The sequence below is a fragment of the Acanthochromis polyacanthus genome, chromosome 3 (assembly GCF_021347895.1).
Source record: "Acanthochromis polyacanthus isolate Apoly-LR-REF ecotype Palm Island chromosome 3, KAUST_Apoly_ChrSc, whole genome shotgun sequence".
Taxonomy (NCBI): domain Eukaryota; kingdom Metazoa; phylum Chordata; class Actinopteri; family Pomacentridae; genus Acanthochromis; species Acanthochromis polyacanthus.
In genome coordinates this window covers 40,897,452-40,911,424 of record NC_067115.1, presented here as the reverse complement: position 1 = coordinate 40,911,424, position 13,973 = coordinate 40,897,452, and the positions used below count along the sequence as shown (strand labels likewise).

General features: G+C 38.3%; 1 protein-coding gene across 1 annotated transcript in view; it reads right to left on the bottom strand.

Moving 5' to 3' along the window:
• Positions 1 to 9,772, bottom strand: part of LOC110955016 (teneurin-3) — a 753,086-nt gene extending 743,314 nt beyond the window's left edge. The window contains exon 1 of the mRNA XM_051945606.1: positions 9,738 to 9,772. The gene's annotated coding sequence lies outside the window, so the exon portion shown is untranslated. The remainder of the gene's footprint in view (positions 1 to 9,737) is intronic.
• Positions 9,773 to 13,973: the final 4,201 nt, after the last annotated feature.

Sequence of the window (13,973 nt, the reverse complement as noted above, 5' to 3'; positions counted from 1 at the left end):
AATCAAATAATTTATTTTCTCTCGAACGCTAACCCTATTTTCTCTACTCTCTTATTTTCTCTTCTTTCAGCTGTGACAACACAAAAGCAGCATTGCATGAACATAAAAAAACAAATCTTTGCGAATGAGCTGGTTTCTGTTTGAGCTTAGTGTGTCAGAACTACCATGGTGAAAACATGGAGGGCATCAAAGTAACATGGCTGTGATGCCAGCCTGACTGCAAAAAAGATTCAGAAAAAAACTGCATCAGAAATCTCCAAAATCAGGCTGCAAATGTCAAGTAGACTTTCGATATGCTGCTCCATTTCTCATTTATGTCCTTGTCATTATGTTAAAATGCCAGATTTTAACATGTATGTGTGCATATTTGTGTATGCTTGTGTGCATACTATGAGTTCAAAGACTGACGGACAAGTCTGCTCCCTTCACTCACCGTCATAATCAGGTGCTTCTTCTCTGCTTAAGTGTACTGGGCTGAACTTTAACAAGAATGATGAAAGGATGTACTTAAAGTCAAGAAATGCCTCAGAATACCAGGGATTACTTTAGAAGCCATTTCACCATGCTCTTTGCAGCTACAGACAACCTCTCACATTTGCCACTGAAACATACCACACAATATCCATGTGAGGCAGTGAAATATTCTCATATTCAATTAAAAATGCTTCATGATCATCCATCCATCCATTATATATACACTGCTTAATCCTGATTAGGGGACTGGAGTCTATCCCAGCTGACTTTAGGCAAAGGGAGGGACACCCTGGACAGGTCACCAGTCTGTCACAGGGCTACACAAAGAGACAAACAATCTCACTCACAATACCACTTGCAGACAATGTAGAATCAGCAATTAATCTCAACATGTTTTTGGACTGTGAGAGGAAGCCAGAGTACCTGGAGAAAACCCATGCATGCACAGGAAGAATATGCAAACTCCATGCAGAAAGATCTCAGGCCCAGGCTGGCACGCTAACTGGGGATCTTTTAGCTGCAAGGCGACAGTGCTAATGACCAAGCCATTGTGCAGCCCTGCGTCATGCTCATGTTCCACAAAATAAATAAACATATATGTATATAATTATCTTAAGTGTCTTGGAGAACTTGCTGGAGTTCTATGTGATTTAATATACTGTATGAGTTCTGTCTGTTCATATAATCCCAGTCTGACTCCATGACATTGACATCAGAACAAAACAAGATGCTGTACCTGCTACAGAAAATAAATAACAACAAAATCTTTATGATTCTGGCTGTATGCTTTGTGTGCATGACAAAGTTGTGTTTTTTATAATTGTTGGTGTGGGTGGGGAGCGAGTAGGAAGGTGTTTTTCCAGTTATGATCTTGGTCAAGATCTCATTGATCTCCTTGACCTCTCCTTATTGTTCCAACATATTTAACCTACAAGCACTGTGAATTGGGGTCCCTGGCCCCAAAGATGAATTAGTGAGACTGATTTATCCCCTAAAAGTGATTTTTTTGTGTGTGTGTCAAAGTCACATATTTACAAGCTTTTTTAATCTGCCAAGGAATGGCAGAGTTATATGACAATCAGCGTACATTTGTCTGTGAACCCGTTAATCTGTGAATCTGTCTGTCCGTGTGCAACATTACTCAAAAACGAACCCACAGATTTGGATGACTTTTTCAGGGAAGGTCAGAAATGACACAAGGACCAACTGATTAGATTTTGGCATTGATGTGGTTTATAGTCTGGATCCACGGCTTTAAGGATTTCCCATTGCCAGATATAGCTGTCGGCACAGCGTGGCTGTATCCATGTCATGAACGCTGTGTCAGTTACCTGATGATGCTCACATGATTGCGATCCTACTACAAATTGCCTTCAGCAGGACTGTCGTAGCTAATGATAACTCTGGTGCTAATAGCAACATGTTTTACACTGAGTTGATACCGTCACCTTGAAGTGATGCAGTGATGAAAAAATTCTTTGTTGCACAATTTGCACACAACCACATTTTTATCCAAGCTGCAATCAGGAAGATTTTTAAAATAAAACTTTCCTCCCAACAAGCACGAGTCTCGTCTTCCTTTTTTTTAAAAATAGAAACTATACAAAGTATATAAACAAGTGGAACAAGCTTATGACTCAATAATACAAAGCTTGCATTTCATATAAAATAAATATTACAAAAATAAACCTTTTTTTTCAATTCAAATTCAGTACATACAGTTTTGGTCTCCTGGGCTTTAGCATTTGTGCAGTAGTTCAATGAGTTCAAATAGGAAGACAACAATGACTCAAATACAACAAGTTTAGGCTTTTGGTTGAAGTACTTACAAGTGTGAATAGGAAATTTTGCAAACATCTAACAGAATTAGTAAGATAAATACTTTCTTCGATGAAATATTTTTAGTGAATATACCATAAATAATATCTCTACATTCAAGTTGAAGTTCTACAGCTAGCTTTCTATTCACAAACAGATTTATATTATTCCAGAAAAACTTGTGTATAAGTACATTCCCAAAAAAGAGGAATAATTGATTCTTCATTACAATGACAGAAAGTGCAAAGGGGGGTCAACATTTAAACGATATTTAGAAACGACACTGTTAACAGGGTAACATCTATGTAGAATTTTTAAGCACACCACGCAAATCTCATTGGTTACAAAAAATTTCTTAGGCAGTAACCAAACAAAGTTCCATTCAATATCAGTAAATAAATTGTCCCAAACGAATACAGATGCTGGTTTGCAGACGTAGTTCCTTATGATGAGTTCTCTAATGTATTTGTTGTTTGTTTTAACATTTAAAAATGGTTCAGAATTACCAATAAATAACTCTTGGCATAATCTCGTCTTCCTTCCTTCACTAAGCCTCCTGTGTACTGACGTCATGCCTGTGTATCTTCTTCACAGCTGCAGACCATAGGCTGTATGCTGCAGACAGACTTTAGGTTCATTAGCACCACCTACTGGGCTGGAGTGTTTATCAGTGTTACTGGTGTACCACACATTAGGGAACTGAGAAAGGTGCAATTAAATGCATTAATTCACTTAACGCGTTATTCTTTCTGTAAATTAATTAATTGAAATTAATACGTTAAAGTCCCAGCCCTATATAGAACTATTAACACCACTCACAACAGGCAGTTGGCTGCACAGTGGCTTGATGGTTAACATTGTCGTCTTGCGGCTAGAAGATCCCCTGTTACACACGTGGACAAAATTGTTGGTACCCCTCAGTTAAAGAAGGAAAAACCCACAATTCTCACTGAAATCACTTGAAACTCACAAAAGTAACAATAAATAAAAATTTATTGAAACTTAAATAATCAAAATCAGCCATCACTGTTGAATTGTTGATTAACATAATTAATTAAAAAAACAAACTAATGAAATAGGGCTGGACAAAAATGATGGTACCCATAACTTAATATTTTGTTGCACAACCTTTTGAGGCAATCACTGCAATTAAACGATTTCTGTATTTGTCAATGAGCGTTCTGCAGCTGTCAACAGGTATTTTGGCCCACTCCTCACGAGCAAACAGCTCCAGTTGTCTCAGGTTTGATGGGTGTCTTCTCCAAATGGCATGTTTCAGCTCCTTCCACATATGTTCAATGGGATTCAGATCTGGGCTCATAGAAGGCCACTTTAGAATAGTCCAACGCTTTTCTCTCAGCCATTCTTGGGTGTTTTTGGCTGTGTGGTTTGGATCGTTGTCCTGTTGGAAGACCCATGACCTGCGACTGAGACCAAGCTTTCTGACACTAGGCAGCACATTTCTCTCCAGAATGCCTTGATAGTCTTCAGATTTCATCGTACCTTGCACACTTTCAAGACACCCTGTGCCAGATGCAGCAAAGCAGCCCCAAAACATTACTGAGCCTCCTCCATGTTTCACCGTAGGGACAGTGTTCTTTTCTTCGTATGCTTGCTTTTTGAGTCTATGAACATAGAGTTGATGTGCCTTACCAAAAAGCTCCAGTTTGGTCTCATCTGTCCAAAGGACATTCTCCCAGAAGCTTTGTGGCTTGTCAACATGCATTTTTGCAAATTCCAGTCTGGCTTTTTTATGAGTTTTTTTCAGCAGTGGTGTCCTCCTTGGTCGTCTCCCATGAAGTCCACTTTGGCTCAAACAGCGACGAATGGTGCGATCTGACACTGATGTACCTTGGCCTTGGAGTTCACCTTTAATTTCTTTGGAGGTTGCTCTGGGCTCTTTGGATACAATTCGAACGATCCGTCTCTTCAATTTGTCATCAATTTTCCTCTTGCGGCCACGTCCAGGGAGGTTGGCTACTGTCCCGTGGGTCTTGAACTTCTGAATAATATGAGCCACTGTTGTCACAGGAACTTCAAGCTGTTTAGAGATGGTCTTATAGCCTTTACCTTTAAGATGTTTGTCTATATTTTTTTTTCGGATGTCCTGGGACAATTCTCTCCTTCGCTTTCTGTTGTCCATGTTCAGTGTGGTACACACCTTTTCACCAAACAGCAGGGTGACTACTTGTCTCCCTTTAAATAGGCAGACTGACTGATTATGAGTTTGGAAACACCTGTGATGTCAATTAAATGACACACCTGAGTTAATCATGTCACTCTGGTCAAATAGTTTTCAATCTTTTATAGAGGTACCATCATTTTTGTCCAGGCCTGTTTCATTAGTTTGTTTTTTTAATAATTATGTTAATCAACAATTCAAAAGTAATGGCTGTTTTTGATTATTTAATTTTCAAAATTTTTTTATTTATTGTTACTTTTGTGAGTTTCAAGTGATTTCAGTGAGAATTGTGGGTTTTTCCTTCTTTAACTGAGGGGTACCAACAATTTTGTCCACGTGTGTAGGTCCCAGCCTGGGCCTGGAATCTTTCTGCATGGAGTTTGCATGTTCTCCCTGTACATGTGTGGGTTTTCTCCAGGTACTCCGGCTTCCTCCCACAGTCAAAAAACATGCTGAGGTTAGCTGGTAATTCTAAATTGGGTGTAGTTGTGAATGCAAGTGTCTGTTGTTTGTTTCTATGTGTAGCCCTGTGATAGAGTGGTGACCTGTGCAGGTTGTCCCCTGCCTTCGCTTTAGGTCAGCTGGGATAGAGTCCAGCCCCCTTGCAACCCTAATGAGGATTTAAGCAGTGTATTGATAATGGATGGATGGACAACAAGCAGTTTTAGCACACAGTTTGATTCATTGTATGCTCGGAGCATAGAAGCAGCTAGAAGTGGCACATGACTTTGTCTTTGTTTATGTTTTGAGAACAAAGACAAAAGCAAGGATGTGTACAATAAACTAGTGGAAAAATATGTATTTTTTGGAATAAAACTAAGCTGTGTTTCCCTTATACTCTTGTATCACATCCCATGTAATGTGCTTGATATGCTTGTGAAGGACCCTCTAACTCTCCTCACTGGTTTACTAAGATTGACTGTCTGTCTTTTCTTGCTTCTTACCATCTCTTTTTGTCTGAAATATTTCTATGCTCATTTTTTTTAAATCCCTGTCTTCTTGTTCCATGTCCAGCTCAGGTGGGTTAAGCCAACAAGTCCTCCAGTCCTGAATAGTTTTAATTCATTTCCCTTTTTATTCTCCTCCTCTTTCTTATAATCTTTTCCTGTTTCTTTCCGTCTGTATCCAGGCAGACTTATCCTTAAACGTCTGACTGGTGGTGCGGAATACTAGTCTCCCTTGCTTCATGTTCATCGTCCCACAACTACATGGGATTATACCAGTAATTCATATAGACCCAAAGGCTTTAGCAAATATCAAATCCAAAACACATAATACTCCTTGAAATATATGGCACATTTCTTTAATTGTCTCCTCCAGTAAGACTAATCCCTACCTTCTTTTTGAGTTTCTCTTCTGTTACGTGTCTTCTTCTCTATCCAGGCTCAGTCAGGTGATTAAAAGGTTAACTCACAGGTTTTTGCTTCTTTGCATGAAAAAGGCTGAGAAAAACCTCACAAATCAAAAGACTTGCAAGTTGATCAAGAGTAAGAACATAAGCCATTAAACTTGTTTTGAGCACCATCCAAATGCAGAATGAATGAGAAAGATGCTACTGAAACTTTAGCAGAAACAAAGTAAGCAAATGCTAATTTCACAAGTTTCTGTTAAGTATTTTAGTGCGTTTCGATGGTTTTCTTTAAAATTTATGATTATTTAATATGTAAAGAGAGTCTTTATGCCAAAGACATATACAGTAACTCCTGTATGTCCTCTTAGAACAACTCAGACTAAAGATTGTCAGGGGATTGCTCTGTAGCACACCATATATTTTGGGCTTTTTGTTACAGGAAGATGATTTCCAAATAATTTTCTTGGAAACTTTGTGCAAAAAGCTATGTAATTTGTAAAATTAAAACTGGTATAATAACTATTCATTTAGGTTAGTTAGAATTAATTAATTCCAGTTGTTCACAAATGAGTTGAGAATAGAATAGAATAGAATAGAATAGAATAGAATAGAATAGAATAGAATAGAATAGAAAAGAATAACTTTGTCTGTTCCAAGTAAAAACAGAAAATCATCTTTTGTGACAGCTTTAAGACAAAAATTAAAAACTATATTCAAACATTTAAAAGAACCTCACACATTAAATGTAATAAATATAAACAAAGGAAACACATCAGATAACTAAAAGCACTAAAAACACAGTGCAGCCTATTTTGTGTTCTTAAGATCAGCTATTGCTATTGAGTTGTTTAATTAGTGCATAGCAGATTGACTAAACATAGAAAAATACCATATTTGTCATTCACACCAAAATTATACAATACACCAAGTGATGTATGGTACAGAATGCAATGTGTATGTAATAACAGACAAAAACTAAATTAAAAGCAGCTGATCAAAGTATCCAAATGACTAACAGCCCAATTTATCTCTGATTTCTTAAACAGTGAAACTAAAAGTTCAGGAATCAACCTGGGGATTACTGAGACAAAACAAAATATGAAACTGCAGCTGTTCAACTGTGATTTTGTCTGACAGCTCACCTGTCTGGGGAGAAAACAAGTTTTTACGTTATGGTTTGCTGTTAGATCCCATTCAGCTCTTTTTCCATTTTGGGAAAAGCTATAATTAAATCTAATAATGAAGTTCTTGCCGACTGTTCCATGTGTATAAGACTCATGGACACTGTCCGATACTGCAGGTTTGTGACAAACTAAAAAGAAATAATCCTAAACACCTGGAAACTTAACTGCCCTTCTGTGTGTAACAGCTCATCTGTCAGATGCAAAGACATGTAGATCTAGACGGTGTGACCTGCTGTCGAATCCTGACCTGCACTGAATTGCTCTCCCTGTTCTCTCAGCAGGGAACATGGACAGTTCCTCCAGATAATAGTGTTCTCATAGAGGAAGTTCTGTGAGCAGATGGTGAACAGGAAGGGCATGATATTTTGCTTCAAGGATGAACAAAGTTGTTCTGTTTCTAGTATGTGAGATTTATTCTCACAACTTAATGGAGAGGGGTGTGTTTGTTGTCAACATGTTTGTCCATTTTTCCCCACTGTTAGATCACCCAGTGAATTGAAAATGACCATTTTGGGATGAAAGGATCCCAAATTGAAGCATGTGCGGTATCTGAGGCAGCGGGTGTTTATGTTCCTGGACACTGGGAGCATGGCCAACTCTGAGCCCGACTATCAGCCCAACAGTTGCACCAATGACTGTGCGTGCTGCAGTGAAACTGGTGCTTTAACCTCTTAGAAAACACTGTCACCCCAACAAAACCATTAAAAAACTCAGGAAATCAAAGAAAGGTAAAGCTAGTAAAGACCAGGTTAAACTTAGTATGATTGTATATCACGTGGTGTTTCCTCGTCCCAGATTATTTCAGAGTATCATAAATCCAGCTGGTTTCACTTTCACTACATTGTCAGCACATCTGATAACCTTGCTAAGTCAAAGGTATAAACAGACCGTCCTGGACTTCGTCTCGTCTGGCTGGCAATAGATTTGAGCAACAGCTCTTTACCTGCCTGTGGCAGAAGGGGGCAGGGACTGATTGACATCCAGTCTAAGATTGCCCCAGATAAAGGCTGCTGTGTAGCTGTGACTCAAGTTGGATGGATACTGCTCAACTATTGCTGAGGAAAACTTGATGCCTGGACTACGAAAGGCAGCTTTTCTTGCTAATTTCTGAAAAAGTGGACCTACCTGTGCTGACGCCTTTCTACAATTCTGTCCTGCAGGCAGGTTTTCCAGACCACATGGGCCACTGAGGAGACAATCTTGTTTTAAAAAAAAATTTAATTAAAACTCAAACACAATCTGCCAGCTTGTGAGCCCTTCTTAGGATGACCGACTGCACCAAACTGGGCCACCAAATAAGGATGTCAGCCACAGCTATTTACGAGCAAATGTCACATCCATCATACTGATGAACAGAGTTATTGAAGACATTAATGCTCCTCTGCCAGAAGGTCACAGAGAGTATTTTTTCTCTTTTGCTTGTTTATTTTTGGCTGAAAATACTGTAAAAAATTAAGAATGTTCATACCCAGTTAAAAAAATGCTTGCTCACTTGGATTTGTTGGATTTCTCTATAATGTACTGCTGCAAGTTCTTACACCTTACCATGTAAAGTACCCTAATTGGAATGTAATTGCTCTTTGACATGTGAACAGGAGGAATGATGTATATTGAGACGTTACAGCTTAGCTTCAGACACCCTGTACACAGCTGCCTTTGGTATGCTACAGAAACTACAAAGATGTCACAGGCTGAGCGCAAGAGCACTAAATAGTCAGTATAGGATCTTTCAAATTTGTAATGCTGATATGGATTGCTGATAACAGTGTCAGAAACGAACGACCTGTTCGCATACATCCATATAAGGTTGCAGTGGGGATATTGCCACTAATTACCAAATGCTCAGCTATGTTTGAAAAACTGCTGTATCTATGGTCATCAATACAACAAAAATAAAGAAAATTCTATTTCATCTCATAAAACTATTCATTCATTCATTCATGATACAGATCATACAGAATGGGATCTCCAATATGTAACGCCCCCCTTCATTTGGTCCAATCAGACATTTTGTGCTATTAATTTAAAAAAAAAAAAATGGTATGACAATTGCCAAACATTGGAAGTTACTTTTAATAGCCAACTGTGAAAATTGTAGTGTTGAGTCATTATATCAGGACAATGCAATGCACACACAGTAACACCAACTCACAGGAAAAAAATATGTGCAGATGTAATTTCTTGCCCTAATGTTAAACTGAACCTTGAATGCAATCGGACAGAGTCAAAATGGTCACTTCTATCAACAGAAGATGACAAGTTTTAATAATTTAGGAGACATATTTTTCAACCTAATGGATTTCCTTCACAAGGGTCAAATTAAAACAATGAAAATTTCAAGTTTGAATGCCATTTCCAGAACACAGGAGGAAAACCAAAGCAGGTATGAGTGTAATAGTGTTGCTCACTAAGCTACTCTCCACTATGGTTCTTTGCAATCATGTCAAAGCAGTCACAGCTGTCTCAATGCTCATTCTCACAATGCAGAAATTCAGTCAGACATATTTCCTCTGTCATTTCTAAATCTGTGCCACTATTGGTTATCTCATGAACAAAAACAAAGGAAAAAGACATCAGTCCCTTGTGTGTGTGTGTGTGTGTGTGTGTGTGTGTGTGTGTGTGTGTGTGGGGGGGGGGGGGTGTAAAACAAGACAGAGCAAAGCAGAGCACAAGGGCGCGAGAAAGGTAGAGGGAAAGAAAGAGAGATCACAGGTATTGATTTTCTTACTTTTAGTGGAGGTGAGAAGGCAGGCAGGGATTTACCTGGTGGGGAGAGAGTGAGAGAAAATATTGTTAGAAAACAATGAACACACATAGTCAACGATAGGGCTTGCTGTGGGGTACAGCAGTGACAGCTGAATTATGGATTTCTGTACTGTAGTGGACAGAGAGAGTCACTTGGGGTTAACTTTACCATTGCAATGTCAAACACACACACACACACACACACACACACACACACACACACACACACACACACACACACACACGTGTGTGTGAGACATAGGGCTAGACAGAGACTAGGACTTCTGCATGTTTTCATTATTGTAGCTGAAATGTGAAACATATGCAGGTGCTTCTTGTCAATCATTTAGCCATTAGGTGTCATGGTGGATGGCAGGCTGGAGTTTTGAGGCGCCATCATGATTTATTAGAAGGCTGCCTAACTGAGTGAACTGACCAAAAAGTGTCAGGTGGTAGGATGGCATTATTTAAATATGAAGAAAAAGGATAGTCACAGTCAAGTAGACAGACTGACACACTCACTCTTGTATTCACTCTCAATGAGCAATCTAGGATTTTCCATTAACTTGCATAAATGCAAAAGGAACATGTAAGAATCCACATGGTCAGTGTGTTAAAACCCAGGACTATGTAGTCACCACTACACACACACACAGACACATGCACAGATGCATAACAAATTAAAGGGCATGCAATCATATGTTGTCCTAAAAAAGTGTTGGGCCACCATAAGACCACCAGAACAACTTCAATGCACCTTGGCATTAATTCCACAAGTCAGGGACTGTACCAGAGGAATGGTACACTATTCATCTAAAATACATTCCCACTTGTTTTGATGAAAATTATGGAGAACATTATCGAACCCATCTGCCCAAAATCCCCTATAAATGCTCAGCTGGACTGAGTTCTAGTTAGTGTGAAGGCCATTGCATATCGTTAACATAATTTCAAACTCATGCAGTCATTCACTGAGCAGTCATGCTCTGTAGATAGTAGGGCTGACCCGAATAGCAGTTTTTGGGCTCCAGATATTTGGCTCAAATCATGACAAATTTCCGAATATTCGGTTCGGTTCGCAACATCCGACGGGGGGAGGAATGGAGGAACGACCTGAATATTTTGTTCAGTTCGCAACGTCTGATGGTCGGGGGGGGCGCGAATATTTGGATCTCATAATAAATATTTGGATACCACCGTCACGACCGAATATTCGGATATTCGGGTCCAGCCCCAGCAGATATATATATATATAGATACAGCACCCTCCATAATTATTGGCACCCCTGGTTAAGATGTGTTTCTAATTAGTTTCTAATAAATTCATTTTTTCTACTAAATAATATAGGACCACAGTGGAAAAAAGAGGAAAATCCAACCTTTAATTCAAGGGAATTTATTCAGTAGGGGGGAAAAAAACACACATTAAGAAATAATTCTTTGACATTAAATCATGTGTGCCACAATTATTAGCAATTTTGATGTTACTTATACTTTGTACAACCTCCTTTTGCCAACAAAACAGCGCCTAATCTTCTCCCATAATACATTTTTGTACAATTTTCAGTGTGAGAGTATGCTTCTGCAATAAAACTTCTATTTATTGCAGCATGATCAGTGTCCCTTAAAATGCCAAATGAGGTGACCGGCTCCATTGGTGAACAGTAAAAAAGTCAAAAAATGTGACCAAAAAAACCATGGAAAAATTAATGCTGAGTTATTAGAAAACAGCACATCACCCTGTGTATGTGTTTTACCTCTTTAATTTCATTTCTGTGGTTTATTACTGTTTAATACATTTATGAATTTTCATCAACAGTTAAACCTGGAAGAAAGGTGTGTGTGTGTGTGTGTGTGTGTGTTTGTGGAGCAGCAGGATAGCAGTCTAAGCAGCCTGGGGAAACAGTGTGTGAGTGGAGATAAGGATAACACACGAACACTCTGCTGGATTAGTAGACTTATTATTCTGCTACTTTTAAAAACACAGGCACAAAGACACACACACACATGCACACACACACGAGCATGGAGTGATGAGTGAACATGTGTATATTTGAGGTAGACCTGTTGAGAGCAGGTCTGCGCTTTTGTGTATTTTAATTATTTTGTGTGGACACTTACATAGTTGGAACTGTAGCAGATTGAAATGCAAAAGCAAATAACTCCAAACTTGAGGAGAATCTGAGAGATAATCAAGTAAACGTGAGAATGGATTATTATTACACAAGCTTTTGAAGTGTTTTAAATAAATTAATGTTTTGTAAAAAGCTAAAACAAAGTCAGTCAAAAAACAAATATTTTTGAAAGATTATATTGAAGGCCACAACAACAAAAAAATGCTAAAAAGGAATACACTTGTGATCACTTAAACACAACTTAGAAACATATGATAACTGATTACACGCATGACTTCCAATTAGCCTAACTGCAAAGACAAGACTATAAAATGACATGTGAACACAAGGCATTTCTCTGTTATAGACCTATGGGCTGTATCAGTCATTGTACCTCCACATGAAAAAGAATTGCGGGAGGATGCAAAAAATCTGAGTGTGAGACTTCAGAATGATGGAAAAGATGAAATAAAGATTGATGACCAACTATAAATCAAATAAATCAAATTAAAAATACAAATAAAAGTCCAAACACAGCTGCAGAATAAATCTGGAGGTATAGAACCAGTCATAGTAACAATAATTAGAGCTTTAGTAGCTGACCTCCTAAAATGACAACATACACAGTTGGGCAAGTTGCCAAGTACTTGGCACAGTGGTTAATTGGAACTTCTGTGAAAACTCAGCCAGTGTGAAGGACACTGTGTTGTGGAACAGCAATATTTATGAATGGCATCCATGAATTAAAAAGACAAACAAACAACTTGCACCTCAGAACGTAAGTACAAGATTGAAAGCATTAAACACAGCTTGACGACGATTGGGAGAACATTCTGTGGTCAGATGAGATCAAGATAAATTTGTTCAGCTTTGATGTAGTCAAGCTAGGTGGCCCGAACCTGGCCAGTTATTGCATAGTCCTGACAGTGATGGAATCAATGAATAGACATATACATGAACTTGAACAATAAAAATGTTTGGTTAGTATATAATATCTGTGCATTTTTCTTCTATCTACTACACTCACAGATTACTGGAAACTCAAAATGCAATTATAGCAATTATTTTCAACATTTTCACTTACATTTACACATTTTTTGTAAGTTGGGATGGCGACACCGTTTGACTGTACCATGACCGTCATAGCGAATGTTATCTCTGGTGCTCACAGGAACAAGTTTTGCACTGAGGTGATACTGTAGGCTTGAAGTGCTGTGGTGATAACTAAACTATTTGTTTCTCAATTTGCATACAACTATGCTTTTATCCAAGCTGCCATTGGGAAGTTTTTTAAAAGAAAAAAATCCTACCCAACAAGGTCAATGCAGTGTTGTCTTCCTTCACTGTTCATCCAACTTTCTTGTGCACTGATATCACTCACTGAGTCCTGTGTATCTTCTTCAGACTTTAGGTTCATTACTGCCACTTACTGGGCTGGAGTTCATCAGTGTTACCTGTGTGCCAGAAATTAGGTAACAGAGAAAGGTGCGATTAAATGCGCTATTTTTTAAAAAAATACGTCATTTTTTTCTGTAATTAATGAATCCTTTGAAATTAATGTGTTCCAGCTCTAGTTTCCTGAAGCATGAACTGCTTGCCCAGGATGTTGCCACAATATCTACGTATGTTAGAATACAGTGTGGACTTGACAGTTCAAAACCTTACCTTTATCAGTCTTTAATCATTCTTTGGTAAAACGACTTTTGTGCTTGGTTTGTCCTTGCTGCATACACCACTTTCTCTTGGGATTCATTTCATGGACAGTTGTCTTGAAATTTCCCTTTACAATTCACTGGCATAATTCAGACTTCATTGTTCCATTCGATGGTGACAAGGAGTCCAGGCCAAGATACAGTGAAAAAGGCCAGCCTATATTTCTCAAATGGCATAAAAGTAGGGATGTACAATAATATCGGTTCATCGATTTTATTGACCCAATATTAGCATAAAAATGTAATGGTCAATATCGTTGTCATTTTTTTTTTTGACTATCGTGAAAATCGATAAAATAATGGCTTGATTTCATTGGCATTTACCCATCCATAAACGATCACATTATCAAACTGTGTTGTGAAGTGTGTAAAAAAAAAGTGCATGGCTTAAAG